This window comes from Felis catus, chromosome D4 (assembly GCF_018350175.1).
Source record: "Felis catus isolate Fca126 chromosome D4, F.catus_Fca126_mat1.0, whole genome shotgun sequence".
In the NCBI taxonomy this organism is placed as follows: domain Eukaryota; kingdom Metazoa; phylum Chordata; class Mammalia; order Carnivora; family Felidae; genus Felis; species Felis catus.
Window position 1 is genome coordinate 6,711,612 of NC_058380.1, and position 27,607 is coordinate 6,739,218.

The 27,607-nt window shown below is 40.4% G+C and overlaps 1 long non-coding RNA gene across 1 annotated transcript; it reads right to left on the reverse strand.

Moving 5' to 3' along the window:
* Positions 1-2,486: 2,486 nt before the first annotated feature.
* Positions 2,487-20,887, reverse strand: LOC123381791. The gene is made up of 3 exons (XR_006589225.1): positions 19,385-20,887; positions 11,011-11,064; positions 2,487-3,286 (listed from the first exon to the last, which is right to left on the reverse strand). It is a non-coding gene; the product is annotated as an uncharacterized LOC123381791 (long non-coding RNA).
* Between the last annotated feature and the right edge of the window lie 6,720 nt (positions 20,888-27,607).

Genomic DNA, 27,607 nt, shown 5'->3' on the forward strand with positions numbered 1-27,607 from the left:
TTTTCTCTTACAGATATGTACAAGAATGCTCAGAGGAGCAGTATTTGAAATCATAAGAATTTAGAAATAATTAAAATGTCTACTAGCATAAGAACAGATGAGAAATTTTAGTATATGCATACACGGGGGCATTCTACAGCTCTGGAAATGAGCTGTACAGAGCTGAATGAATCACCATAATGATACAATTTAAATATTAAAACAAAACAATACTATATATTGCTTTAATTTAATTTGTATACATATATAACGAAGTATAAAATAAATAAAATTTGTAACCACTATTTCAAATTCACAATGATGATTAACTTTGGTTAGGAGGTTGGAAATGAGATCCAGAAGGATTAGGGAACAGTTCTCTGAATCGAATATTTTCTATTTTAAGCTGGATTGTAAGTATGTTTCATATTGCTATTTAATATATAATTCTCTCTTCCTCTCTCGATTTCACTCCTTTTTGAAATCACTTCATGATAAAAATAAAATGTATAGATATATACTCTAATAAAAGAAGGTTACCAAATCAATAATAGAACTTTATGTGTTAACAAAATAGTGGGGGGGGGGAGCAAGCTAAACTCAAATCTCGCAGAAGGATGGAAATAATAAATATTAGAACTGATACAAATGAAATACAGAATAGAAAAACAATAGAAAGTATCAATAAAGCCAAAAGTTGTTCTATGAAAACAGTGACAAACATTCATCAAAGTTGACCAAGAAAACAACTATCTGAAAGCACTAGAGAGTAAGCTAAGGAAGGTGGAAATTGACGGAGGTCTACAGGTGGACATAGGCAATATCACCAGGAGAGTTTCCTGGTTTTATAGTTCTTGGCCTGAGGACAAGTCTCAGTCAGGGCCAAACTGGGCAGCCAACACTCCGATATAAGACATGCAGTCTTGCTGGTTTAAAGAATTGGGTGAGGGGCACCAGGGTGGCTCAGTTGGTTAGGCAACTGACTCTTGATTTTGGCACAGGTCATGATCTCACGGTTTGTGAGTTTGAATCCCGCATCGGCTCTATACTGTCACTGAGTGGAGCCTGCTTGGGACTCTCTCTCCCTCTCTCTCTCTCTCTCTCTCTCTCTCTCTCTCTCTCTCCCTCTCTTTCTCTCCCTCCCTCCCCCACTCATATATGTGCTCGCTCTTTCTCAAAATAAATGAATAAACTTAAAAAAAATTCTTTTAAAGAGTCAGGAGATATGGTTTTGGGCAAACATGGCAGCTGGAAATGAAGGGACAAATCTCAGTAAATACCATATAAACTTTGCCCAAATTCTCTGTTGACCTCTGAATTACACATGCACAGCACATACTCTAAACAACCCAGCTAAGCTAACCGAGATGATTCAGAGCTAAACTGTTTCCCATGACAGGAAAGGCAGACTTTAGAGTTTGAGTTCAGCCAAGTAAAAGTAAAAAAGAAAAATGGGAACTATTCAAAGGAACGTAACCGAATTTAAGTCTTAATGTATTATTTACAATGTCCATAATAAATTCCAAATTACTACACGTACAAAGAAATAGGAAAATGTGACCCATCCCCTCCACCCCCCAAAAAGGTAATCGATGGAAACCAACTCCGAGATGTCTTGGCTGTAGGAATAAACAGTATGATTCAAGGCAGCCATCATATGGAGGAGCTAGAGAGTATAATGCTAAGTGAAATAAGTCAGTCAGTCAGGGGGCACCTGGGCACTTTAGTTGGTTAAGCTTCTGACTCGTGATTTCAGCTCAGGTCATGATCTCTTGGTCGTGAGATCAAAGCCCTGCATCAGGCTCCGCGCTGGGCATAGAGCCTGCTTAAGATTCTCCCTTCCTCTCCCTCTGTCCCTCCCACACTCACACATACATTCTCTTTCTCTCTCTCTCTCTCTCTCTCTCTCTCTCTCTCTCTCTCAAAATAAATAAATAAATAAATAAATAAATAAATAAATAAATAAATAAATAAATCAGGAAAGACAAATACCATATAATTTCACTGACGTGGAATTTAAGAAACAAAATAAGCAAGGAAAGGGAAAAAATAAGATAGAGAAAGAGACAAATCAAGAAAAAACTCTTAACTATAGAGAACAAACTGATGGTTACCAGAGGAGAGGTGTGGGGGAGGGGGGGAATGGGTTAAATAGGTGATGGGGATTAAGGAGTACACTTGTTGTGATGAGCACAGAGTGATGTATGAAAGTGTTGAATCACTATATTATGCACCTAAAATTAATAATACACTCTATGTTAACTAACTGGAATAAAAATGTAAAAAAGAGAATAAAGCAGCCATCATAATAATGCTCAAGGATGTGAAGGAAAATATCCTCATAATGAGTTAATGGATAGGATATCTTAAAGGAAAAAAATCAAAACTGTTAAAAAAAAAAAAGGTGGGGCACCTGGGTGGCTCAGTTGGTTAAGCATCCAACCTGGCTCAGGTCATGATCTTAAGGTTTGTGAGTTTGAGCCCCACATTGGGCTTGCTGCTGTCAGTACACAGTCTGCTATGGATCCTCTGTCCCCCTGTGTCTCTGCCCCTCCCCCACTTGCACTCTCTCAAAAGTAAGTAAACATTTAAAAAGAAACTATAAAAAGAACCAAATGTTCTATTCTAGAAGTAAAATATTCTTTACTACCATACTATTTCCTATTTTAGCATTCTAAGAAAGTATTCTAGAAGCAAAAACACACTATGTGAAAAAAAAATGAAATTTCCCTGAGTGGGTTTCAAAGCATATTGACAATGACAGATGAAAGAGGCAGTGACCTTGAAGATAGATTAGTAGAAATGATTCAAACTGAAGAAGAGAAAACAAAACTGGGGGAAAAAATGAAACAGCCTCAGGGACAAGGGACAATGTCAAATATTTTACCATTTATCTAATTAAGTCTCACATGAAGAAAACGAGTGGAATATGAAAAAATACGTTTGATAAAATAATGAGTGAAATTTCCCCATATTTAGTAAAAACATAAACTTACATATCCAAGAATACCAAAAAATTCCAAAGAGGATAAATAGGAAGAAAATGACAGCTAGGAACATCATAGTCCAATAGTCCTCAAAAGATGAGCCATGGACGTCTAGAGACATCTGAGATATTTTGGTAGAGTCTTGCAAGGTCAAAACTCTTCAGAATAATATGAAGAGAATACGTACCATTTTCACTGGTTGACATTTACACTAATGAGGCAAAAGCAATAGTTGGTCAAACTGCTGCCACCTTACCACGAATCGAGGCAGTGGTACCAGACTGTAGTACCAGTCATTATCCTCTACACCACCAGAAACTCTGATTTAAAAAACAAGAAAAGAAGAAAAAAAAGCCAGTTTTATTTTATTTAATTAAAAAAATGTTTTTTAATTTTAAATTTTTTATTTTTAATTTTAATTTAATTTAATTTTTATTTTTCTATATTTATTAAAATAAATACATTTATTTTTTATTTTTATTTTTATTTTAAAAAATTAAAAAAATTTTTCAAGTTCATTTACTCTTGAAGGAGAGAGATAGAACGTGAGTGGGGGAGGGGCAGAGAGAGAGGGAGACACAGAATCCGAAGCAGGCTCCAGGCTCCGAGCTGTCAGCACAGAGTCCAATGCGGGGGGCTCGAACCCACAATCTGTGGGATCGTGACCTGAGTGAACTTGGTTGCCCAACCGACTGAGCCACCCAGGCTCCCCAAAAGCCAATTTTATTTAAGAATGTGTTGATGAATCAGGAGGTGCCTGTCTTGATGAATCAGTAAAAATTATTAACTTGACTAAACTTTGACCTTTGTGTATATATCTTTTTTAAATTAATAGACTGGATTTCTTACAGCAGTTTTAGGTTTACAGAAAAACTGAGAAGATGGCAGAGTTCCCACATACTCTCTTTTCCCTACTCACAGTTGCCCTATTTTTAGCATCTTGCCTTAGTGGGATCCATTTGTTATAAATGATGAGCCAATATTGATACATTATTATTAACTGAAGTCCAGAGTTTACATGAGAGTTCAGTGCGTTGTAAAGTTCTATGGATTTTGTAGGTCATATAGCCACATTGCAGTATCACACAGACTAGTTACAGTGCCTAAAAATACCCTGTGGTCCACCTATTCATCCTTTCCCCCCTCCCTCAACCCCCTTGGAAATAACTGATATTGTATTGTCTCCAAAAGTTTGCCTTTTCCAGAATGTCATATGGTTGGAATCATCCAATATGTAACCTTTCATTTCAGATTGGTTTCTTTCACTGATCAATATGCATTTAATGCATTTAATGTTCCATGTCTTTTCATGGCTTGATCATTTCTTTTCATTGCTGAAAAATAAATATCCCATTCTACTGATCTACCAGTTTATTTATCCCATTCACCCATTGAAGGACATCTTGGTTCCATCCAAGTTTTGGCAATTAGGACTAGAGCTGCTATAAACATTCATATGGACATTTTTTCATCTTATCTGCATAATACCAAGGAGTGTGATTACTAGATTGTAAGGTAAGACTATGTTTTGTAAGAAAATGGCAAAATAGGGGCACCCGGGTGGCTCAGTCAGTTAAGCCTCTGACTCTTGATTTTGGCTCAGGTCATGATCTCGCCATTCGTGGGTTCGAGCCCTTCATTGCGCTCCACACTGTCAGTGCAGAGCCCGCTTGGGATTCTCTCCCTCTCTCTCTGCCTCTCTCCTGCTCACACACATATTCCCTCCCTCCCTCTCTCTCTCTCTCTCTCTCTCTCTCTCTCTCTCTCTCTCTCTCTCAATATAAATAAATAAACCTTAAAAAAAGGTAAAAATTCAAACAGCCCAATAGAAAACAGGCAAAGATTTAAACTGAGATTTCACAAAGGAAAATATAGGAAGCCACAAACACATGAATAAGGGCTCAAAATCACTAGTTAGTGAGACAGTGCTGTAAATGCATCAGAGTGGACAAAATAAAAAGACTGACAATACCAAATGTCAGTGAGGATGCGCAACAATAGTAACTCTTAAATACTGCTGCTAAACTAAGCTGTGTGGAAAAACATGGAGGGATGGGTATGTGGGGATTGTCTGGGAAGGAGTATGAGTGAACTCTCTGAAGTTCACTTGTCATAGGGTTTTGGGTTACCCCAATATATTCATTTGCCAAAATTCATTGAATGGTACACTAAAGCTTGTGCTTTCACTGTATGTAAAGCTTACCTCAGAAAAACACGTAAATAAATATTGACCTCTAATGAATGATAGGCACACTAAATATTGAATGAAGTATACTGATGTCTACAACTTATATATTTTAACTTACGTCTTTTAAAATGCATTAAAAAATAAGACGGATTGATAGATGCATAGAGGGATCAACAGGTGGTTGGATGACTATGTGATAAAGCAAATTAACTGCTAATTGTAGAATCTAAGTCACGAGTATACATGATTCACTGTACAGATACTTCACTTTTTCAATATATTTGACAATTTTCAGAATAAAATGTTGGGGAAAATTATGCGTAAAAGGAAATACAATTGACTTCAGATGTTGAAACTCTGGAATATTTTTCAAGTTATTTTATTATTTTTTTTAAATGTTTATTATTTATTTTTGAGAGAGGGAGAGAGAGAGACAGAGCGCAAGCAGGGGAGGGGCAGAGAGAGAGGGAGACACAGAATCTGAAGCAGCTCCAGGATCTGAGCTGTCAGCCCAGAGCCTGATGGGGGGGTTGAACCCACAAGCCATGAGACCATGACCTGAGCCAAAGTCAGACGCTTAACCATCTGAGCCACCCAGGAGCCCCAAGTTATATTTAATGGTGCAGAATAACTTTACAAAGAAAAAAATGCACTTTATGTTTTTTAAAAATTCCTACAATTTCCATGAAAGCAGAAAAAAATAGGTGTTTTTTCCATCATAAATTAATCAGTGGAAGATAGCTTTCTATATAAACATCCATTATAAGTGTAAACTTTAAATTATTTTAATAAGGATAAATTACATGAAGCACAGTTTCTTTGAGCATTCATAGTGCATTATATGGATTGCATGAGTCCAATTTTAGATGTCCTCAAAAGCTTCATAGCCTAATTACATCATAGCCACTGAGTGGTTGCAGGACTTTATTTAGAAAATGTAACCTCACTATTAGAGACATCTTTAAAAAGGATATTAAAATGCCTGACTCGCTTCAGAAATACTGTGAAATAAAATAAAATGATGGATACAAAGGCACCTTAAAAAATTAATGATACGAAGTCTGCTGAAATGTTATTAAAACATTTTCCTCTCTTAATCCATGTTGAATGCTGGCCTTTAGAGCGGCATGAATATTCCTCGAATGCATTGGTCGAAGAACTGATTAAATCTGTTGCGGTCTTTGTGATTATAAAATCATTGCTCTTACGCACTTAATTTCCCTACTTTTGTCTATTCAAGAAAAAAGGAAAAAAGCTCTTATAGCTATAGGGATCTTGCCTCACTTGATTGCTTCCAGAGGGCCAGGCAGTAAAGTACTGAAAAATTGTGCTTTCTTTATTAATTGGGGATAATTAATGCTGGTTAATCAGAACGTGCAACTTCCTTTTTCTTTGTAAAAAGGCAACTAGATGCTGGGCTTCAAAGTGACAGTTCCATTTCAGGGGAAGTCCTCTAAGCTGGGACACAGAATGCTAAACTCTCATGCTTCACTGGTCCCATTTGCCCATCTAGGCAAAGCTAGATGAATTTTCTGAAATTGAAATTACCCCATCCTTCTCTGTTATTGACTAATTCCCTGATCGCTCGTACCTATTCGACTTTTAACCTGACTCTAAAAGCCAGAAAAATTTGGGGGAAAGACTGCTAACTCAAAAATCAAACAGAAAAAACAAGTCGTAACCAATTTTTCCGTAAATCCATTACCTGACTTTCTTCTGAGCCACCAGCTCTCTTTGCTAGAGTTTAACGTTGTTCTCATAAAAAAAAAAAAAAAAAAAAAAAAAAAAACTACCAAGCTTGAACTCAGATTTTATTTTACCCCTTGCCTTTATATTAAAAGAAATAGAAAATTTTCCTAAGAAGTGTTCTCATTTTTAAAAATTAAAACAGAAACCTCTAGTTTAAAACTTTTGCCTTAAATCAGCTTATTTTTATAAAGGAAGTCCTATTTTTGTAGAGACCTGTAACATAATCAAGTTTAAAACCACAAGGAACTTCTTTTCTTGAGTCACTTTTTCTTACCAAATAGTGGTTCTTACCAAGTGGTTTCCTTTCAGGGCACATTTTACTCACTGATTACAAACTCCTAAAAACAAGTGGTGTGTGTGTGTGTGTGTGTGTGTGTGTAGCCCAACATTATTAACTCACCTGCAATTAAACCGGTTCCTACTTGGCTAAACACCCAACATAGTCATAACCAGGAACTGTCATTAAAATATAGTGATGTTGTATGTTCTTTTTAAAAATATATGGTAACTGACTTTTTAAAAAGTTTTTATTAGTCTAATTAGAAAACGGGATATTTTCCACACATGGACATAATCCTACTTATTCTGTAAATCGGTAGGTACTCCTTTTGAAGTATTTGAATTAATCTATTTATACATTATCCCCTATGATAAATTAGAGAAGTGTTCTAAATTATTCAGTCCCTCCCTCTGCCACGTGAACTTCTAATGAGGATTATTTCCCCATCTCATTGATCTTGGGCGCAGTAATGAATCAACTTGCTTTGGCCCACTGCATAATAGCAAATGTGAGTACAGGCCTTAAATAAGTGGCCTGACTTGGCTGCTTATGCGTGGTGGTCCACCAGGAAAAGAATGTATCTCAGGTAGTTAACGGGATTATGAAAACACATGGAGCACAACTGATCCCAACCTGAAGCTTTGATACAAGCCTCGCTGACCTGCCATGGAAATAGAGCTGTCCTAGCTCATCTACACACCCATGAACAAGGGAAAATAAATGCATGTTTTTGTGACCCACTGAGTTTGGGGGCTATTTGTCACTCAGATCTTACACAAAAGCTGACTAATATATTCCATAGTTTTGTGTGTTCAATGGCATAGACATGGTGATAAGCGACTGACACAGTCATATCCTTATATTAACTCTGGGTCCCCAAATCTGCAATGACCAGGAGCTTTGGAGACTCAAATGATCATGCAGGTCCCAATAACCAGTGTTTCTTGCCACCATCAATGGGAACCCTAGGCCAATTGGAAATACTAGCTAATCTTCCATAACGAAGTTGGAGAAAAAGAAATAGAGTAAAGGAGGCAGCAAAAATGTGTGAAAGCTCCAAAGATTCTGTAAGAGTTCAAGAGAAATAGAAAGAGCGGAGAAGAAGGTATGTATTTAACCAGGTAATCCACCTTCCACTCCACTGGCCAAACAATCAGTGATACAGTCCAGCTCTGAATTCTCTCTGAAAGTCACGGGGCCTGAAGTGTTCCCCTCTGCCAGCGTCTCCTCTCTCTTCCTCTCTCTGCAACCAGCTACATGAGTACTTCTTCCACCCAGAGCTCAGGGTACTGGGAACAGGTATCCCAGAGAAAAGGAGATGGGTTTATGTAGTATCTTTTTAATACTTCAAAAATCTGCTTCTGGGAAGCTTTTCTTCTCTGCAGTCTCTCTCTGATTTTGTTAGAGGAGCAGCACAGGAAGGAATAAGAAGTTGGATACATCCCTGAGATGCTTATTTTCAGAGAGGGGCTATTTACTTTCACATTTGCATATTCTAGCAATAGATCTGTTTCTATTGGTCAAGGTTCATGATGCAGTTCTTGGCAACAGTCTAGAGGAAAATTAATTTATATAGTTTTAAAGTAAGGCATTGGGCTACTATCTTGATTAATTATCAAAATGTTCTCCCATCTTCCTATCATAAGAATAATTTCAATGTATTTCACCTATAAATAATTTTTATGTACTGTAAGAATTTTTCCTATGCTTACAAACTAGTGAGTCTCAACATTTTTCTCTGTTCACACTAATGACTTAAAGCTATTTCCACGAGGGCCATCTAGATTACACAGTGTTTTTTTTTCACAATCATTATTTGTAATGGCCGCCTAATCTCTCATTGAGTGGATGTACCATAATCTGATTAACAATTTTCTCTTGTTGGATTTTTAAAATTTTTTTTAATTTATTATTTTTGAGAGAGACAGAGCGTGAGTGGGGGAGGTGTAGACACAAAGGGAGACACAAAATCTGAAGCAGGCTCCAGGCTGTGAACTGTCAGCACAGAGCCCGATGCGGGGTTTGAACCACGAGATCATGACCTGAGTTGAAGCTAGACCTTTAACCGAGTGAGCCACCTAAGCACCCCTCTCTCGTTGGGATTGTTAAGCTGTGACCAACTTTTTTGCTATTACAAATAACTTTCCTGTAATGGATTATGAACTTATGTCATATATTTTTTTAACCTTTTGATTATTTCTTTCGTACAAATTCCCAGAAGATTCTTTGGGGCCAGAGGATATGAATACTTTAAAATCACTTAATAGCTATTGCTTAAAACCACTTCTAATAGACTTTTGTAATCCCAATGATAATGTATGAGAGGACTTGTTTTACTCTTTCCTAACAAATATTGAATATTATTAGGAATGTTGCTTTGTTTCATAGCCAAATGAATGGAAGAAAAAAAGAACTTTATTGTCATTTTCATTGTTACTTTTAATTTATTATTTATTCTTTAATGCTTATTTATTTTTGAAAGACAGAGAGAGAGTGTGAGCAGGGGAGGGGCAGAGAGAGAGGGACAAACAGAATCCGAAGGAGGCTCCAGGCTCTGAGCTGTCAGCACAGAGCCCGACGTGGGGCTCAAACTCACAAACTGTGAGATCGTGACCAGACACTTAACCGACTGAGCCACCCAGGTGCCCCTTCATTGTTACCTTTTAAATTAAAAGTGAAATGGGACATTTTCCCATGTTGGTTAACTAGATGATCTCCTCTTCTCAATCTGTAAATAGATACTATATTTTATTATACCACAAAAGTACTGAAGTAGCTTTCAGGTAGTGCCTATCAATAATAAAACATATGCTTATTGTTTCTTTTTATGTGGATCTCTATGTGTATTATTCTACAGATTTGTATACAAACCTATTCTCACAGAATGGGTATGTAAGTTGGGAGCATTCTTTAAGAAAAAAAAAAACAGAGCAATGGCAAAATCTTTCTGAAAAAATAATTGCGAGAACATTTTATCAGCCATTTACCTTGATCCAAAAGCATTGAGTTTATAGAGGGATCTAATCAACTTAGCAAATCAGCCAAAAACAACAGTACATGACAGATCAAATTCCATTTGAACAAACACCTCACAGAGGGCACAAGTGGGACCAATGGAGAAAGGCTGAGAGGAGACGAGATTTTTGCTAACGATAGGAAGCACTTTCTAGCAATTAGCTCAAACCCAGATCATGCCCGGGCTGCCTGGTGAGAAGCAAGCTTCATATCACGCTGCTCCAGCAAAGACGGTGTGAGGTAGTTTGGGATAGCGCACGGGTACGAGGGAGGCCTGGCGCTGATAGGATGGATGGTGTGGAAGTCCCTTCCGGCTCTATTTTCCCTAGCACGGCCTGGCCCTCTGGGGCCCAGGAAGAGGGGACCGATTGGTATAGGACAGAGAAAGAGGAAGAACCTGTCCTCCTCCTCTTAAGGCGGGGCTTCCCCTTGCCAGCATTTTGAAATAGACTTTATCTTGGGCATCTTCCTACTTCCCTTCCTGTACTTTAGCTTTACCATCTCCTCCACACCTCGGCTGCCCCCATGCCGAAGGGGCCCTCACCACCAAGCAGGACCACTCCCACCACATTCCTCCACCCTCTCCAACCATTTCCAAAGTCCCATTCTTTTCACACAGGTCGCCTCAGCTAGGTGTGGACCACTTCACTCTAAAATGTGAATGACCGATAGCCCCTGACCTTCCCAGCCAGACAGGAGTTTACAAAACACGCTGTTTCTAAAACCAATGGCATCTTTACCGGACAACACGTAGTAAATTAAACTCTAATTAGTAGCCCTCCCAGAGTTCGAATCCAAGCTCCATTACTTACTGTATGGTGAACTCGAAGAAATCACGAAGCTACCCTGTGCGTCAGTGTTCTCATCTGTAAATGAGGAAGATTTATTGTTAAGGGAAGTGTTGGTTGCTATTCTCCCCTTGGGCCATCCTCCCCACAGATGTGTGCACAATCATGGATTTCCTGCTGTCTTCCTTCTGTCTCCATTTCAATGTCCATAACCCACAATCTGTGGACTGGAAGGTGAGTATCTAAGCCAGAGTTCGGGTGGCTGAGATCCCTGTGTAAACAGAGGGCTTCCACAAGTTCAGCTACTCCTATCATCCCTTTCCATTTCATGGTTTCCTGCCATTACATTGTTTACGTTTTCCCCTTCTATTTTTTTTTTAATTTCTTAAACCTGTTTAAATTTATTTTTGAGAGAGTGAGAGCAGGGGATGGGCAGAGAGAGAGGGGGACAAAGGATCGGAAGCAGGCTCTGCGCTGACAGCAGAGACCCAGATGCGGGGCTCAAACTCACAAACCATGAGATCATGATCTGAGTCGAAGTCTGAAATTTAACCAACTGAGCCACCCAGGCGCCCCTACATTTTCCCCTTTTCTTAATGTTCCTTTTGTTATTTTTGTTTGACTGATGGTTGGACTGGGGTGTTATATTTTTATATGTAAGTTTGCTTGACTTATTTTCAGTATTTCTGATGTTCTAGTACGTACATTTAAATACCTTTCCTGTTGGGTAGCATGTAGACTATAAACCACAGATTTTGTAAAGGCATACTTCTGTGTCCACTCATCCTTACATGGTTTTTAACTTCCACTTGATTTTCTCCTTAACCCAAGAGTTATTTAGTAACGTGTTTTTAATTTTTTTTTAAATGTATGACTTTGGTGGGTATTATTATTGATTCAATTTGTGAAATCTGACTGCCTTTGTATTCTTTAGGCACTAGAAGGCCAGCAGCCATGGGGTTGGGGTGGGGGGCGCCTGGGTGGCTCAGTCGGTTAAGCGTCTGACTTTGGCTCAGGTCATGATCCGGCAGTTCCTGATTCAAGCCCCGCATCGGGCTCTGTGCTGACCGCTCAGAGTCTGGAGCCTGCTCGGGATTCTGTGTCTCCCTCTGTCTCTCTCTCTGCCCTTTCCCTGCCCTTCCCCCACTTAACGCTCTGTCTCTTTTTCTCAAAAATAAACATTAAAACAATTTTTTTAAAAAAGAAGGCCAGCGGCCATTTGGTGGCTCTGTCTTCTCCAGATCTCCTGTCTCTATACTGGTATCTCTATAAATGACGCTAACTCTCAGAAGTTTATACGAGGTGCAGATGGGCTATAAATGAAGGGATGTTTCATTATACATATTTAAAAAATTGATAACACAGTACAGTGCTTTCAGTAAACGACAGCAACAGGTACCCATTTAAGCGATATTCCACCACAACAAACCAACTGTGTTCTCTTAATATGGTGAAAACTGATGGAACCTTAATTAAAACAAAAGAATGCTAAACGAGAAAAATAAAAATCATCGTGTGTGTGTGTGTGTGTGTGTGTGTGTGTGTGTAATGCAACATCTGTGCAGGTAAAGCACTTATCTTCACACACTAAATTAAAATTTGGCAATGTCTCCTACTGGTTTAAGCAAGGGAAGTTTAATTATGTAACTGTTGTTACTTTTATAACCGCATTTGGGAGTTCTCTGCTGATTATAAGATTGCCTTATCGTAATGAGAGAACAGAGGTGACATCCTCCCCAACTGGGCCAGTTGTTTACTTATTTAAATATTTATCTTTTTCCCACAGGTACCAGAGACCAAGTCAGCAGTCGTGTTACTGTTAAGATTAAGAGAACATAATCAACCTTATAACTGGGTCTTAAAAGGTGCCCAGAAACCACCGGTCTGGGGGTTTCCCAAGATTCAGAACTTTCAGGGCTAAAGTGGGGACAGTCCCAGACTAACCAGGACAGTGGGCTGCCCTAATTCTTTCCCAAGAGTAAACTACAGCATTATCCCGGGCCGATCTTAGCAGCCAGCAGACTAAGCTAACTCCTTGGCTTTGTATGATTTAAGGGCCACCAGAAAGGCCATTCTGCCCTTCAAATAACCCTCAAACTCTAACAGTGCTGTCTTTCCTGACCTGCCATTTCCACCATCCTCCTAAGTTATTCCCTCACATATTTTTCTTTTCAGCTGGAATTAGACATCAAAGACCCAGGCATTAGCTCTAAAGGCCTTTGTTGCAAAGCCCAAATCTGGAAAAGAAGATGTTTTTAAGACTCTCTTCTCATCTCACAGCCCAAGGAGCCCTTCGAAAAGCATTAACATCCAGGGTGGTGCAGGTGACACAGAATTAATTCCAGGTTTCCCTCTGTATCCTCAGCTTCCTCGCTTCTGTATCCTCCCTCAGGCCATCAGTCCCTTTGTTCTATCACCGCTCCCCCACCCTCCCGCCCGCCCTCGTGTAACAAACCCTCTCCCAGAACTAGAGGTCATAGGTGGATTTACACTACAGCGTAAGGTGTAGAATAAGGTTTAGGCCTTCATAAAGTTTAAAGAGTTACTTCTTCGGAGGACACATGCTTTTCAAGTGGGCGTAAAGCCTCTGTTTGTCCTAAGTCAAAGAAAAGAGGCACGAAGTAGGAAATTCCAGCAACAGGCATGAACAGCAGAAAATCTGCAATGGCCACACAGTCACTTAGGCAAGTAATCTCCCTGGCCCGCAGTCATACAGACAGCGAAGTAATCTCCCTGCCCATCCAACATTGGTTGAGCACTTACTACGAGCCAGGCACACTGGACTACTGAGATCAAGGAGACAGCGATTCTACCCACAGGCCCCGCTGGTCCAGCACGGGGGAGACACATGTGCAATAGGTGTGTGCTATATAGATGTGTGCCTGAGGTGTGCTGGGAGCAGGCAGGGGGAGCCCTGGGTGACGGTACTCAGGGGAGTCAGGGGTTGCAGGGACAGGCACGGCGAACACAGAGTTTAAGCCCACAACACCTGTGCTCCTAAAACCTCCTAAAATTCTCCCTTGACCCAACCTCCCTCTGAAACTGAGTTTTTGAACACAAAATATCTTCTCTGACTGCTAAAAACCTCTAAACATAAAAGTTGGAAGAAAAAATATATAAATTATGTACAATATATAAAATTGAAGTAAATTTCATAGTGTAAATAATTTATGCAATTGTAAAGGAATCACTAACTCAATAAAAACTACTTTTCTGGGGGAATAATGATTCAAAAACCTAAATAAAAGGAAAGACTTTAGCTTTTGTAGATAATGGGCTTGAGGTTTTTTTTTTTTTTTCTTTTAAGTTGCTTGGCTTTTATCTCTTTCTGTTTCATTTCCCAGAAATAAACAGTTTCCATTCCATTATTTCTACTTTCCAATTATATGACATACTAAGTGAATCATCTTTCATGCTTTGTCTCACAATTAAAGCTTTCAACCCACATTCCCCTCTTCTGATTTTTATAGATCAGAAATTTAACTAATTGAATTAAGGGGAGGGCCTAAGTTTGTTACTACTTTTTTCAACAGCAGAGCTTGGCACCTTCTTTGAGAAGCACTCCACATTTTCAAGGAGCTCATGGAGATGAATAAACCTGACATTACCCACCTCCATGGTATCAGTGGACAAACCAAGACTCATCAAAGGTCAGCTGTGAATGGAAGTCTTGGGTTGCAAGAAGAATCACTCAGGAAAGTTGGAGACCCTTCACCAAACCTCTTGGTCAGACACTGTCTCCATATGTTTACTCAGATGGCAACCCTGAGCACAAGGGGCTAATTAAATCAAAAAGAAGAATTACTCATTAGGGAGAAGTGAAAGGTGGCGTCACCTCTAAGGTCCCTCGCAAGTCTAAGATTCTGTAAAATTATTCTTCGGGAAGTTTGAGAACCTTGATTTGATGGTTCTTGCCTTCTGCCAGTGAACCATGGATTACGAGTAGGTGCCTCCTTCCATCAGTTGTCCCGCAAGGAAACAAAGGACTGACCCAACTCTTAAATCTGGACTCCCCACTACAGCTGCCACCCCAAACCAGAAATCAGCCCAAAGTTTAACAAACACTGAGTGAGCACGTTACGTATACAGGCTTGTAAACTAGGTCCTCAGCGAGTTTTTAGTAGTTGGGAACACTGAAAAATTTAAAACACCATGAATGTTAAAAAAAAAACAAAACTTTAATGTTTACTTATTTTTAAGAGAGAGAGAGAGAGAGCAGGCGAGGGGCAGAGAAAGAGGGAGACACAGAATCTGAAGAAGGCTCCAAACTCTGAGCTGTCAGCCCAGAGCCCGACACGGGGCTCGAACCCCCCAACTGTGAGATCATGACCTGAGCCGAAGTCAGACGCTTAACCAACTGAACCAGCCAGGCGCCCCTAAAACACCATGAAAGTTTTAAAAAAAATACGACAAAAAGATGTCATCTGAAAGTCTTGGACAGTGATAAGATGAACAGATAGTTTACAAGTCCAGCACTGTTTACTAACTGTGTGACCATGAGCCATTATCACTAATCCTTTACCACATCCGTAAAAGGGGGCATTAATAATTCTTTCCTCATAAAGCTGCAGTGAGGATTCAGTGAGGTGCCCATGCTACATGCTGAACAGGGCCTGGCATAGAGGAAGCTCAACTCCTCCATTTGACAGTCTGGACACCTCCCTTCTCTTCTCCACCTCCCTGGGGGCTGCCTTCTGCTTGGATTTGGTCACCTGAGGGCACCAGGGAGGCAGGAGAGGGAAGATGAGATATATATACTATGGCTCTCTACCTGGAGGGTCATCACAGGGCTGCAGAGGTCTCTCGACAGGTAACCTCAAAGCCGAGATGAGGTGACCGTGCCTGCCTTGGGTTGCCCCTGTCCATGGTTTCCTACGCACTCCCTGTGGCACTGTGAATAGTCCCTTTCTTGACCTCTCCTCAGGTCACCCTGCTGGGGTGCACCATGGGATAAAGTAGCTGTACAGAGCGGCTGTGATTTTTCTTTTTTGGAGTAGAAGTTTAAGCACCAAACAAATTATAATACAGACACTGCGAAATACATACTGTAATGCAACTAAACTCCCCCACCCGCAGACGGTGGTTGGGATGCTTCAGACCATTCCCTGCTTCTCAGACCTCTTCATTACACGCCTCAGGAGTAGCTTTCTCTTTGGGAAAAAGCCTCCGGTCACTTACGGTTTCCCCAATTTGGAAAACAACAATAACTGGGGCGCCTGGGTGGTTCAGTCGGTTGGGCATCCGACTTCGGCTCAGGTCATGATCCCACAGTTCGTGGGTTTGAGGCCTGAGTCGGGCTCTGTGCTGACAGCTCGGAGCCTGGAGCCTGCGTCAGATTCCGTGTCTCCCTCTCCCGCTCACACTCTGCCTCTCGCTCTCCTTCAAAAATAAACATTAAAAAAAAAGAAAATAACAAAAACAATGAGAAATTTTTTAGTGCACATACGTCACTAACACTGATGTTGCTTATCTGAAACGTATTCACCGCCTGTATTCAAATCTAGCTGGATAGCCTGTGTTTTATTTGGCAACCCTACCGGTCATGGGAGGATTTGGACCCTTTCACTCATTGTTTCGTAAGTGCATATTTAAGAAGACACTTGCCTTTAAAACGGGGTGGGAAAGTCAGGCTTCGTGATGAACCCGTACCTCCTTATGGAAAAACACGTTCACTACCCACCTGAGTTCACAAGAGCGTACAGAGAGGCCAACTCTGGGTCACATTCTATTCGAGACACGCCAGCTGTGTCTGCCCTTCCCTCCATCCCTGCCACGTGCAACTTGTCCTACACACCACTCCTGCCCGAGGAGACTAAGTAGTCCAGCTGGTTGGACCAGGAGAAGGACCACTGCCTGACGGTGACCGAAGTTACCTGGTACAGAAAGGTGAGCTGAACCAATCAGATTTCTGGTACCTCCAGAGAATTTCGACTATGACAATGCGGTCACCAGCAATGGCAGCTGTGGGAACTGAAAAGATGCCCTGATAAGCCTTGTGCAAACTGAATTTGTAAGAAGCAGAAGTTGGGGTAGAGGAAATAGAGTCATCAAAAAGAAAGAATCCAACTGCAGAGCAGAAATCAGCAGACTTGCAAAGAAGAGCTAGGGTCCGTTAATGAAGGAGCACCATGGGAAAGCTCCATTCACTCAAGGTCTCCAGAGCGTCTCAGGCTGCAAAACCAGCCTCTGGTTCCTGTCTCCTCAAGGCTCAGTTGTGTTGCTTTCTCTTGCGTGGTGAAGGATGCACATCCCTTCTATACTTAAAATACTTCCTTCTCGGGGCGCCTGGCTGGCTTAGTCAGTTAAGACTTGACAACCTTCATTGTTAGGAAGGTCCTCCATATCCAACCACATTTTCATTACCCATATTTCTTCAGCCTAATAAAACATGCCTCCAAGGCTCTCCCTCTATGGCCCAGATGCTTTCATCAGCTACTTTGGATTATTGAATATTTCTTATTACCACTTCCACCTTTGTCTGATTTCTCACATTCCTGTAGAGGCAAGTATGGATATAGAAATATCCGTTTAATAAGCTAAAGTGACTTCCACACCTTGGCTGCAGTACACAAAATACAACAATCAACATTTCAGTGAGACCTTGTGCCTGATAATTCAGGAATAACTCATACAAGATCTTGACTGCTTTGACACCGATGACAAAATCATTCCCTTTCCCAATATCAAGCAGTAATAAAGTTGGCAAAGCACATTTGAAACTCCCAAGGAAACAAGTTACAAATGATTCTATGTAAACAATTCTATGTAAATAAAATGACTTCAACCCCCACTTTTGTTGACAGAGATGCAGAAACCTCAGGTTCCAAGGGGTCCTAAAGAAAATGGACAAGGACTCCAGTAATGAATACCACCAGGAATTTAAGTATTAGAAGCCAGGGATTTGAGAAACTCATCGGTGAGGCATCTAAAAGACTTGGTAAGTGGGTGTTATTACGACAGGCGGTTCACTTTTGGCATCAGCTTGCCAGATTATATATAAAATAAGAAACACAGAAAAGGAATTTCAGAGCTTCAATCTATTTAACATTTTTAAAAATTTTTTATTAAAAAAATTTTTTAATGTTTATTCATTTTTGAAAGAGAGACAGAGACAGAGACAGAGACAGAGCATGAGTGGGGGAGGGGCAGAGACAGAGAGCGAGACACAGAATCCAAAGCAGGCTCCAACCTCTGAGCTGTCAGCACAGAGCCTGACGTGGGGCTCGAACTCACGGACTGTGAGATTATGACCTGAGCTGAAGTCAGGTGCCCCAAAAGAAATTTTTTTAAGTTCATTTTCAGTAATCTCTACATTCAACGTGGGGCTCAAACCCACGATCCCCAGATCAAGAGTCACATGCTCTTCCAAAACTGAGCCAGGCAGGTGCCCAGCGTTTCACTCTAAATTCACTTTTGCTTGAAGCTAGTACATACAATGCTGTGCCCTGCTTAACTGGCACAGTCCATCTGGAAAATACATAGTTCCAGAGCCTCAAAAAGTTGGTAAACTTGTAATGTGCAGGAGTAGTGAATGATAGCAATGTACGTGTAGGAGAGCATACAATCCAAAAGCAGTGACGGGAGCAAGAGAAGAGATTTAAACCAATTGAGCAAAGATTTGTGATAATAATTACTCAAAATGTGGCTAATATAAGCAAACTCATGATGCCATTTTAAGGGTTCAATTATGGTGTCTGGTCATGTCAATTTTATAACAAAAAGCATTGAGAGACAAACAGTTACAGCAATAAATAGGAACATCTTATTAACAGAAGCCATAATAAATAATGATAAAAATAATAATCTTGAATTTATGTTCCAAATATAGCAATAAATACATAACATAAAAATGTATAAAAATGAGGTAGAAATGTAACTACAATGAAGAGATTTTAATCCTCTGCTTTCAGAACACTATCAAAAAGAGCATTAATAAGGATACTACAGATCTGAATAATTTATTATATTGCTCAGTACCTCTTAGATAAAGATCTGCAGGCAATCCCTCTCAGGGCTCACAGCCAAGACGGAATTTCCTCTCCTGATGAAGAGATACTCTTTTTTAGCTCTGCAAAACTTTGAAAGTATTTAAGAGAGATTCTGAAATATAAAGCCCATGTCGTTTCTATTTTGTTGAGGATGCTAGAAAGCGCAGGGCCAGACTTTGCTCTTAACAATGTCATTTCCTTAAGCCGTGACTTTTTAATATAGTGTTAATTTCCTCCCTCTCTGCTTGGGTTTCCGCCTTCTAACATGTATTCCTGGTGCTGATCTTAGTGTATCTGTGCTTTTATTCTAAACCACCTGAAATCCTTTTTTGAAAGTAAATCATGAAAAATAAATCAGTACAAATGCAGTCTGAACATGGCATCTAATGACACGGAAAAGCGGTACAGACCTGTTGAAAATCCTTGGTCGTCCTTGGAACGGGCTTTTTCAAGCCTGCACAGGACAGACAGGCTTCCCTGGGCCACGGCTTTTAAAGGACTCCTTACCATTTGCATAGACCAGCATTAAAATACATGGCCAATCCTGGTTCAGATGGAAGATCCTTTGGCTATCATACCACCTCTGCTGCGCTTGTTGGAATCTGTGTCTCTGACAAGCCTTATGTGCATGGTCCGTCTCCTCCTGGTTCCTGGCTTGCTGTCCCCGTGTTGGCTTCCCCAGCACTGATCTTTCTCCAACATTTACTGGCATCCCTACTAAGAACCATTTTCACCTAGCAAATCCAGCAAGCTGCCTAATTCCTCCAAGAGCCAACTCTTGTTTGAGCCCAGCTCTGATCAAGCCTGCCTTGGTCCTGGCACCGTGGGGGACACCATAAGGGTCACATGCAATCAAGGGAATTCAAAACACATGCTTTCTTTCCAAGTCTCTCTATCAATATACAGTGAAGATTACAGAATGAGAAACAACCAGAGAAGCACTTTGTCATTATAATAAAGTATCAATTCCACATATTAGTGCTATAAACTTGAAAAAGACAAAGGCAGATGGAAATGTTAATTACATCTCAAAAAAATCTCTGCAAGAAAAATTACAAATATCTTAATACCTTCAATACCTCTCTTCAAGTAAAAGCTCAACTTTCCACGTTTCTTCTAAATATCTCACTCATTGACTCATCAGCTAGCTATTGGCCATCTACTGTGTGTCAGGTCTGGGTTGAGCACTGGGGAGACAAGAGTGAAGGAGAGATAGTGAGCTTATGGTTTAGTAGAGGGGCAATCTGGCTCACAACAGGGGTAAGCACAGGGTGTTGTGGGCGCACAGACTGGCTGTCCTGGGTTCCCGGAGTAGGGGAGGCCTGAAGATGAGGAGGGGCAGGACTAGAGGTTGCCTCCCCTGGGGGTGAGAGTAATGAGTAGAGGTGGTGCGGGTGGACACAAGAGGAATGCACAGGGGAGAGGATTTGATGAGGGGATTTGATGAGAAGGAGGGGAGAGGTGTGGATAATAGCAGGCCCTGCTTTCAGCAGAAGAAGGGCACCTTCACTGTGATGGGCCACACAGGACGCTTGACGGAAGAGGGGAGATGATGCCTGGGGTCAGTTATGCACGTTAGGGGTGGGGGGGGGAAGAGAAAGGGAGTGGGGAAAAGTGGGGGTTGGGGGGAGGTTGAAGACTGATGATCCCACAACTACTAACATCTCCACTGACCACAGATGCTGGAGCAGAAGGTGGAGATGACCGTACACACTTGCCCTCTCTCACTAGCTGGGTCAAGTTGACTCTACAGCCTTACACCCACCAACTCGGAACACATGGTATGTGTGCTGGAAGGATCCCATTTGCCTGGGCTAGAAGCAAGCTGAGTGCCTTGGAGAAAAATCTGGTAAAATCATCTTTTTTTTTTTTTTAAGTTCAATGCAATTCTTTTTTTTTTTTTTTTTTAAGTTTATTGTCAAGTTAACTAACATACAGTGTACACGATGTAGTCTTGGCTTCAGGAGTGGACTCCCGTGATTCATCAATTACATATAACACCCAATGCTCATCCCAACAAGTGCCCTCCTAAATGCCCATCACCCATTTTCCCCACTCCCCCAGCCCCCCATTCCCATCAACCCTCAATTTGTTCTCTGTATTTTAAGAGTCTCTTATGGTTTGGATTCCTCTCTGTTTGTAACTTATTTTTCCTTCCCTTCCCCCATGGTCTTCTGTTAAGTTTCTCAAATTCCACATATGGATGAAAATATGTGATATCTGTCTTTCTCTGATGGACTTATTCACTTAGCATAATACCCTTCAGTTCCATCCATGTTGTTGCAAATGGCAAGATTTCATTATTTTTCATCACGGAGTAGTATTCCATTTTATCTATACACCACATCTTCTTTATCCATTCGTCATTTGATGGGCATTTGGGTTCTTTCCATACTTTGGCTATTGTCGATAGTGCTGCTATAAACATTCGGGTAAATATGCCCCTACGAATCAGCACTCCTGTATCCTTTGGATAAATTCTTAGTAGTGCTATTGCTGGGTCGTAGGGTAATGCTATTTTTAATTTTTTGAGGAACCTCCACTATGTTTTCCAGAGTGGCCAGACCAGTTTGCATTCCTGCCAACAGTGCAAGAGGGTTCCCCTTTCTCCAAATCCTTGCCAACATGTGTTGTTCCCAGAGTTGTTAATTTCAGCCACTCTGACTGGTGTGAGGTGGTATCTCAATGTGGTTTTGATTTGTATTTCCGTGATGATGAGTGATGTTGAGCATCTTTTCATGTGTGTGTTGGTCATCTGGATGTCTTCTTTGGAAAAATGTCTATTCGTGCCTTCTGTCCATTTCTTCACCGGATTATTTGTTTTTTGGGTGTTGAGTTTGGTAAATTCTTTGAGATTTTGGATACTAACCCTTTATCTGATAAGTAATTTGCAAATACCTTCTCCCATCCCACTGGTTGCCTTTTAGTTTTGTCGATTATTTTCTTTGCTGTGCAGAAGCCTTTTATCTTGATGAAGTCCCAATAGTTCATTTTTGCTTTTATTTCCCTTGCTTTCAGAGACATGTTGAGTAAGAAGTTGCTGCAGCCAAGGCCAAAGAGGTTGTTGTCTGTTTTCTCCCATAGGATTTTGATGGTTTCCTGTCTCATATTTTAGGTCTTTCATCCATTTTGAATTTATTTTTGTGTATAGTGTAAGAAAGTGATCCAGTTTCATTCTTCTGATATTGCTGTCCAGTTCTCCCAGCATCATTTGTTACAGAGACTGCCTTTCTTCCATTGGATAATCTTCCCTGCTTTGTAAAAGATTAGTTGGCCATACATTTGTGGGTCCAGTTCTGGGTTTTCTAGTCTATTCCATTGGTCTATATGTCTGTTTTTGTGCCAATACCATACTGTCTTGATGATTGCAGCTTTGTAGTAGAGGCTAAAGTCCAGGATTGTGATGCCTCCAGCTTTGGTTTTCTTTTTCAACGTTACTTTGGCTATTCAGGGTCTTTTGTGTTTCCATACTAATTTTAGGATTGTTTGTTCTAGCTCGGTGAAGAATGCTGGTGCTATTTTGATTGGAATTGCATTGAATGTGTAGATTGCTTTGGGTAGCATCAATATTTTAACAATATTTGTTCTTCCAGTTCATGAACACAGAATATTTTTCCATTTCCTTGTGTCTTCCTCAATTTCTTTCATAAGCATTCTATAGTTTTCAGCATACAGACCTTTAACCTCTTTGGTTAGGTTTATTCCTAGGTATTTTATGGTTCTTGGTGCAGTTGTACATGAGATAAATTCCTTGGTATCTCTTTCTGTTGCTTCATTATTGGACCATTTGTATAGAAATTCACAAAATCATCTTCTTGGCCCAATTCCCTGGGGCCTACAACTTTTGGAAAGGAGGAACAATAAAACCTGAGAAATAACTTAAAAAGAGGGATTCTCCAAAAGCCCTAGAGTTGCAGTCCAGAGGCCTCTTTTGCTCTGGTTCTCACTCAGCTTTCCAAAGGTAAGTGCAGGGTGCCCTTCTTCCCAAGTAGAAGGCTCAGGTCCTCTCAGGGTAGCAGCATGTAGGTGACCACGTGACCAAGAGTCAAGCCAAAGTAGATTAATGAGCCACAAATAGGCTGGATGAAGCAAACTACTGCCAGGAGCTCAAGACAAACTGTGGACTGGACTGAGCAGGAATTTTACAGAAGAGAGAATGAACATTGATCCTCACTCCAAGTACAGGGAAAGGCCTTCCTGATCTTTGATGTAAACTTGTCCCGATATATGTGATTCTTGGAGTAAAACTAGGTAGAGCATAAGAATGCTCAGTCCTTGGAAGAGTTTGACAAATCACACAAGTGGAAAGGCCAATCGTATTTCTACTTTTGATCTGCTAATGACTGACTTAGGCAGTTGGAAGTATGGTACCTAATTCAGAGCGACCAATGACCAACCAGAGTCCCACAGTTAAAGGTCTCAGGAGAGATGATGGAGTGTTATTTTTTTTTAATGTTTATTTATTTATTTTTGAGAAAGAGAGAGAGACAGAGAAAGAGAGAGAGAGAGAGAGAGAGAGCAGGGGAGGGGCAGAGAGAGAAGGAAACACAGAATCTCAAGCAGGCTCCAGGATCTGAGCTGTCAGCGCAGAACCCATGAACTGTGAGATCATGACCTGAGCCAAAGTTGGATGCTTAACCCACTGAGCCACCCAGATGCCCCTAATTGGGTGTTTTTGAAAGGAAGAGGAAGAAAACCAAAGATGTAGCCTTTCACCCAGACATGGGGACAAAGTAAATTCAAAGTAGATGAGGATAGAGAAATATGCTTTTTTCAAATATACACATACACACACACACACACACACTCACACACACACAACCCACCACCTTCTGAACTATGAACAGATTAATCTAAATTCTTTTTAAAATTATTCCCTTTGGGGCGCCTGGGTGGCGCAGTCGGTTGAGCATCCGACTTCAGCCAGGTCACGATCTCGCGGTCCGTGAGTTCAAGCCCTGCGTCAGGCTCTGGGCTGATGACTCGGAGCCTGGAGCCTGTTTCCGATTCTGTGTATCCCTCTCTCTCTGCCCCTCCCCCGTTCATGCTCTGTCTCACTCTGTCCCAAAAATAAATAAAAATGTTGAAAAAAAATTAAAAAAAAATTATTCCTTTTGAAAGTAAAGGGATGGAGACATGCAGAGGAAGGAACCTGGACCACTTTCTTACACCATACACAAAATAAACTCAAAATGGATGAAAGACTTCAATGTAAGACAGGAAGCCATCAAAATCCTTGAGGAGAAAGCAAGCAACAACCTCTTTGACCTTGGCCACAGCAACTTCTTACTCAGCACATCTCCAGAGGCAAGGGAAACAAAAGCAAAAATGAACTATTGGGACCTCATCAAAATAAAAACCTTCTGCACAGTGAAGGAAACAATCAGCAAAACTAAAAGGCAACTGACGGAATGGGGGAAGATATTTGCAAACGACATATCAGATAAAGGGTTAGTATCCAAAATCTATAAACAGCTTCTCAAACTCAACAGGCACTTCTCCAAAGAAGACATCCAGGTGGCCAACCGACACATGAAAAAATGCTCAACATCACTCATCATCAGGGAAATACAAATCAAAACCACAATGAGATACCCCTCACCCCTGTCAGAATGGCTCACATTAACAACTCAGGCAACAACAGATGTTGGTGAGGATGCGGAGAGAGAGGATCTCTTTTGCATTGTTGGTGGGAATGCAAGCTGGTGCAGCTGCTCTGGAAAACAGTATGGAGGTTCCTCAAAAAATTAAAAATAGAACTACCCTACGACTCAGCGATTGTACTACTAGGTATTTATCCAAGGGATACAGGTATGCTGTTTTGAGGGGACACATGCACCCCCATGTTTATAGCAGCACTATCAACAATAGCCAAAGTATGGAAAGAGCCCAAATGTCCATCGATGAATGAATGGATAAAGAAGATATGGTATATATATACAATGGAGTATTACTCAGCAATCAAAAAGGAATAAATTTGCCATGTGCAACTATGTAGATGGAACTAGAGGGTATTATGCTAAGTGAAATTAGTCAGAGAAGGACAAATATGTGACTTCACCCATATGAGGACTTTAAGACACAGAACAGATGAACATAAGGGAAGGGAAACAAAAATAATATAAAAACAGGGAGGGGGACAAAGCATAAGAGACTCATAAACATGGATAACAAACAGAAGGTTACTGGAGGGGTCGTGGGAGGGGGGGATGGGACTAAATGAGTGAGGGGCACTAAGGAATCTACTCCTGAAATCATTGTTGCACCATATGCTAACCTATTTGGATGTAAATTTAAAAATAAACTATTAATAAAACCCACAAATAAAATAAAATAAAATAAAATAAAATAAAATAAAATAAAATAAAATAAAATAAAATAAAATAAAATAAAATAAATTCCCTGACCACTAGAAGATTCAGATTGCAGAACTCTTTGATGAGTCAATGAATACCATTTCCTAGAAAATTTACAGATTGCATCTATGTAGAAACTATTAGCTCTTGCACAGGCTTGGGCATATGTCTGCATGATAGTAAGGGTTAAAGCTGTGAGCATATGGGCACACGGAGTCAAGGGCAAGTCACAGGTGCCCTCTGATTTAGTTTTGACATGAAGAAAGTAGATTTATGGCCTGCAAGCTTCTGACAAGTGTTTCTGTAGCTTGTTCCTAGCACTTCTTTGTGCAGTTTACCCAACACAGAAAGAGAGTCCTTTCAAGATGAGCTTCCAGAGAGGCCCTTCAGGTGATCACTTTCTCAGAGCAAGTGTCCTTTGCCACCTTTCCTTAAAAGCATATAATAATCTATTTCAAGGAAGCCTAAAAGATAGCTCTTTTCCAAGGAACAGTGACTTTTCAAGACCTCTGGGGCAAGAAGCGGAGGGAGGAGGGCCTTTAAAGTAGGTCTGGACTCAGAAGGCTTTCATCTTTCCCGAGATTGGTTTTCTCACCTAAATGTCTGCAATAGCCTCCTGATTTGGGGCCCATGGAATTGCATTAAGCAGTGGCCCTGGATGAATACTGTTGCTGTAAAAGAGAATAAAATCTGACTCAGCTTCTCGGAAGCCAGTGTAAAGAGGAAAGTTCAGTAAGAATTGTGTGTAGTTAGCTGAGACAAAGAACTGTAAGCATGTCTGATGGGAAGGAGAGGTTTTCCTGGTACTGAATCCTCAAAGTCCTTGCAGGGGGTCCTACTCAGGAACATTGAGTGATTTGTTGGACAATGTTTTCAACAACAGTTGCCTTGTAAGTGCAAAAGCTGAAATAAATTGTTTTATCTTGTAGTCACCACTCACCAAAATAGAAAGCATAATATTCAGATTTAATTCAATGACGATTTTGTTTGGAGGTGACCTGAATTGGGTCAAGTTAATGGTCTTCCAGTGATTGAACTTCACTCAAAGACAGAATCTAAAATTAATAGAAGAGTGTGGAGATGGTAGGTCCTGTGAGTTATATTTCCTAAATTCATTTCTCTCTGGGGATTTTTTTTCAAATTAAATTCAAGTTAGATAACATACAGTGTCGTCTTGACTTCAAGAACAGAACCCAGTGGTTCATCTCTTATATATGACACTCAGTGCCTATCCCAACAGGTGCCCTCCTTAATGCCCGTCACCCATTTAACCACCCCCCCCCAGCAAACCTCAGTTTGTCTGTATTTAAGAGTCTCTTATGGTTTGCCTCCCTCTCTGTTTTTATCTTATTTTTCCTTCCCTTTTCCTATGTTCATCGTGTTGTATTTCTCAAATTCCACATATGAGTGAAATCATGTATCTGTCTTTCTCTAACTGACTTAATTTCACTTAACATAATACACTCTAGTTCCATCCACATTGTTGCAAATGGCAAGATTTCATTCTTTTAATTCCTGTTAAAATCCCCTTTGATTTGATGAAAAAGAATGAAATCAAAGGAGATGATAAGGATCCAGATTATTCTCTCTAGAAAGGTGTGGAGTGTTTATGGTATATACCAGAGGATCAGCAAAACCATACCTATGGGCCAAATCTGTCCGACTATATGGTTTTGTATAGCCCTTGTAGAAAGAATGTTGGGTGTTTTTTTTTTTTACACATTTTTTTCTAATGGTTGGAAGAAATCAAAAGAAGAATAATATTTTGTGACATGTGAGAATAACATGAAATTCAAATTCTAGTGTTTATAAATAAAGTTTTAATTTTTTTTTTGAGAGAGAGAGAGAGAGTGAGAGTGAGTGGGAGAGGGGGCAGAAGGAATGAAAGAATCTTAAGCAGGCATGACCTGAGCCAAAATCAAGAGTTGGTGTCTTAACCAACTGAGCCATCCAAGCACTCTGTCTATAAATAAAGTTTTATTGGAACACATTTACATTTCGTCTATGAAGGATTTCATACTGCAATAGCACAGTAAAGTCATTGTGGTTGAAAAGTCAAAAATATTTACTATGTGGCTCTTTACAGAAAACGTTTACCAACATCAGGAATTTATTGCTGATTGATGGCAAACCTCAAAGCTCTTGAGACCAGACAAATGGATTCCCTAGTGGGATTCCATTCCCACTAGGATTCCCTAGTGGGAGCCACACTTAGATTATAGGCCCAAAATAATTTAGAAAGAGAGTCAGAATTTCCTTCAGCAAGTCTCATTTAAT